Here is a 4,373-nt window from a genome sequence, read left to right as displayed (position 1 = left end):
GTGTTGAAGTGGTACCATGGTGTAATGGTCATGTGTGTTGAAGTGGTACCATGGTGTAATGGTCATGTGTGTTGAAGTGGTACCATGGTGTAATGGTCATGTGTGTTGAAGTGGTACCATGGTGTAATGGTCATGTGTGTTGAAGTGGTACCATGGTGTAATGGTCATGTGTGTTGAAGTGGTACCATGGTGTAATGGTCATGTGTGTTGAAGTGGTACCATGGTGTAATGGTCATGTGTGTTGAAGTGGTACCATGGTGTAATGGTCATGTGTTGAAGCGGTACCATGGTGTAATGGTCATGTGTGTTTAAGTGGTACCATGGTGTAATGGTCATGTGTGTTGAAGCGGTACCATGGTGTAATGGTCATGTGTGTTTAAGTGGTACCATGGTGTAATGGTCATGTGTGTTTAAGTGGTACCATGGTGTAATGGTCATGTGTGTTGAAGCGGTACCATGGTGTAATGGTCATGTGTTGAAGTGGTACCATGGTGTAATGGTCATGTGTTGAAGTGGTACCATGGTGTAATGGTCATGTGTTGAAGTGGTACCATGGTGTAATGGTCATGTGTTGAAGTGGTACCATGGTGTAATGGTCATGTGTGTTGAAGCGGTACCATGGTGTAATGGTCATGTGTGTTGAAGTGGTACCATGGTGTAATGGTCATGTGTGTTGAAGTGGTACCATGGTGTAATGGTCATGTGTGTTGAAGTGGTACCATGGTGTAATGGTCATGTGTGTTGAAATGGTACCATGGTGTAATGGTCATGTGTGTTGAAGCGGTACCATGGTGTAATGGTCATGTGTGTTGAAGCGGTACCATGGTGTAATGGTCATGTGTGTTAAAGCGGTACCATGGTGTAATGGTCATGTGTGTTGAAGTGGTACCATGGTGTAATGGTCATGTGTTGAAGCGGTACCATGGTGTAATGGTCATGTGTTGAAGTGGTACCATGGTGTAATGGTCATGTGTGTTGAAGTGGTACCATGGTGTAATGGTCATGTGTGTTGAAGTGGTACCATGGTGTAATGGTCATGTGTTGAAGTGGTACCATGGTGTAATGGTCATGTGTTGAAGTGGTACCATGGTGTAATGGTCATGTGTTGAAGTGGTACCATGGTGTAATGGTCATGTGTTGAAGTGGTACCATGGTGTAACGGTCATGTGTTGAAGTGGTACCATGGTGTAATGGTCATGTGTTGAAGCGGTACCATGGTGTAATGGTCATGTGTGTTGAAGCGGTACCATGGTGTAATGGTCATGTGTGTTGAAGCGGTACCATGGTGTAATGGTCATGTGTGTTTAAGTGGTACCATGGTGTAATGGTCATGTGTGTTGAAGTGGTACCATGGTGTAATGGTCATGTGTGTTTAAGTGGTACCATGGTGTAATGGTCATGTGTGTTGAAGTGGTACCATGGTGTAATGGTCATGTGTGTTGAAGCGGTACCATGGTGTAATGGTCATGTGTTGAAGTGGTACCATGGTGTAATGGTCATGTGTTGAAGTGGTACCATGGTGTAATGGTCATGTGTTGAAGTGGTACCATGGTGTAATGGTCATGTGTTGAAGTGGTACCATGGTGTAATGGTCATGTGTGTTGAAGCGGTACCATGGTGTAATGGTCATGTGTGTTGAAGTGGTACCATGGTGTAATGGTCATGTGTGTTGAAGTGGTACCATGGTGTAATGGTCATGTGTGTTGAAGTGGTACCATGGTGTAATGGTCATGTGTGTTGAAATGGTACCATGGTGTAATGGTCATGTGTGTTGAAGTGGTACCATGGTGTAATGGTCATGTGTGTTGAAGCGGTACCATGGTGTAATGGTCATGTGTGTTGAAGCGGTACCATGGTGTAATGGTCATGTGTTGAAGTGGTACCATGGTGTAATGGTCATGTGTGTTGAAGCGGTACCATGGTGTAATGGTCATGTGTGTTGAAGTGGTACCATGGTGTAATGGTCATGTGTGTTGAAGTGGTACCATGGTGTAATGGTCATGTGTGTTGAAGTGGTACCATGGTGTAATGGTCATGTGTTGAAGTGGTACCATGGTGTAATGGTCATGTGTTGAAGCGGTACCATGGTGTAATGGTCATGTGTGTTGAAGCGGTACCATGGTGTAATGGTCATGTGTGTTGAAGCGGTACCATGGTGTAATGGTCATGTGTGTTTAAGTGGTACCATGGTGTAATGGTCATGTGTGTTGAAGTGGTACCATGGTGTAATGGTCATGTGTTGAAGTGGTACCATGGTGTAATGGTCATGTGTTGAAGTGGTACCATGGTGTAATGGTCATGTGTTGAAGTGGTACCATGGTGTAATGGTCATGTGTTGAAGCGGTACCATGGTGTAATGGTCATGTGTTGAAGTGGTACCATGGTGTAATGGTCATGTGTTGAAGCGGTACCATGGTGTAATGGTCATGTGTTGAAGTGGTACCATGGTGTAATGGTCATGTGTTGAAGCGGTACCATGGTGTAATGGTCATGTGTTGAAGTGGTACCATGGAGTAATGGTCATGTGTTAAAGTGGTACCATGGTGTAACGGTCATGTGTTGAAGTGGTACCGTGGTGTAATGGTCATGTGTGTTGAAGTGGTACCATGGTGTAATGGTCATGTGTTGAAGTGGTACCGTGGTGTAATGGTCATGTGTTGAAGCGGTACCATGGTGTAATGGTCATGTGTTGAAGCGGTACCATGGAGTAATGGTCATGTGTTAAAGTGGTACCATGGTGTAACGGTCATGTGTTGAAGTGGTACCATGGTGTAATGGTCATGTGTGTTGAAGTGGTACCATGGAGTAATGGTCATGTGTTAAAGTGGTACCATGGTGTAACGGTCATGTGTTGAAGTGGTACCATGGTGTAATGGTCATGTGTTGAAGTGGTACCGTGGTGTAATGGTCATGTGTGTTGAAGTGGTACCATGGTGTAATGGTCATGTGTTGAAGTGGTACCATGGTGTAATGGTCATGTGTTGAAGTGGTACCATGGAGTAATGGTCATGTGTTAAAGTGGTACCATGGTGTAACGGTCATGTGTTGAAGTGGTACCATGGTGTAATGGTCATGTGTTGAAGTGGTACCGTGGTGTAATGGTCATGTGTGTTGAAGTGGTACCATGGTGTAATGGTCATGTGTTGAAGTGGTACCATGGTGTAATGGTCATGTGTTGAAGCGGTACCATGGAGTAATGGTCATGTGTTAAAGTGGTACCATGGTGTAATGGTCATGTGTTGAAGTGGTACCATGGTGTAATGGTCATGTGTTGAAGTGGTACCATGGTGTAATGGTCATGTGTTGAAGTGGTACCATGGTGTAATGGTCATGTGTTGAAGTGGTACCGTGGTGTAATGGTCATGTGTTGAAGTGGTACCATGGTGTAATGGTCATGTGTTGAAGTGGTACCATGGTGTAATGGTCATGTGTTGAAGTGGTACCATGGTGTAATGGTCATGTGTTGAAGTGGTACCATGGTGTAATGGTCATGTGTGTTGAAGTGGTACCATGGTGTAATGGTCATGTGTTGAAGTGGTACCATGGTGTAATGGTCATGTGTTAAAGTGGTACCATGGTGTAATGGTCATGTGTGTTGAAGCGGTACCATGGTGTAATGGTCATGTGTTGAAGTGGTACCATGGTGTAATGGTCATGTGTTGAAGCGGTACCATGGTGTAATGGTCATGTGTGTTGAAGTGGTACCGTGGTGTAATGGTCATGTGTTGAAGTGGTACCATGGTGTAATGGTCATGTGTTGAAGTGGTACCATGGTGTAACGGTCATGTGTTGAAGTGGTACCATGGTGTAATGGTCATGTGTTGAAGTGGTACCGTGGTGTAATGGTCATGTGTGTTGAAGTGGTACCATGGTGTAATGGTCATGTGTTGAAGTGGTACCATGGTGTAATGGTCATGTGTTGAAGTGGTACCATGGAGTAATGGTCATGTGTTAAAGTGGTACCATGGTGTAATGGTCATGTGTGTTGAAGTGGTACCATGGTGTAATGGTCATGTGTTGAAGTGGTACCATGGTGTAATGGTCATGTGTTGAAGTGGTACCATGGTGTAATGGTCATGTGTTGAAGTGGTACCATGGTGTAATGGTCATGTGTTGAAGCGGTACCGTGGTGTAATGGTCATGTGTGTTGAAGTGGTACCATGGTGTAACGGTCATGTGTTGAAGTGGTACCATGGTGTAATGGTCATGTGTGTTAAAGTGGTACCATGGTGTAATGGTCATGTGTGTTAAAGTGGTACCATGGTGTAACGGTCATGTGTTGAAGTGGTACCATGGTGTAATGGTCATGTGTTGAAGTGGTACCGTGGTGTAATGGTCATGTGTGTTGAAGTGGTACCATGGTGTAATGGTCA

The sequence above is a fragment of the Lampris incognitus genome, chromosome 1 (genome assembly GCF_029633865.1).
Source record: "Lampris incognitus isolate fLamInc1 chromosome 1, fLamInc1.hap2, whole genome shotgun sequence".
NCBI lineage: Eukaryota > Metazoa > Chordata > Actinopteri > Lampriformes > Lampridae > Lampris > Lampris incognitus.
The sequence above is the reverse complement of the archived record's forward strand: the minus strand, read 5'-3'. Positions refer to the sequence as shown.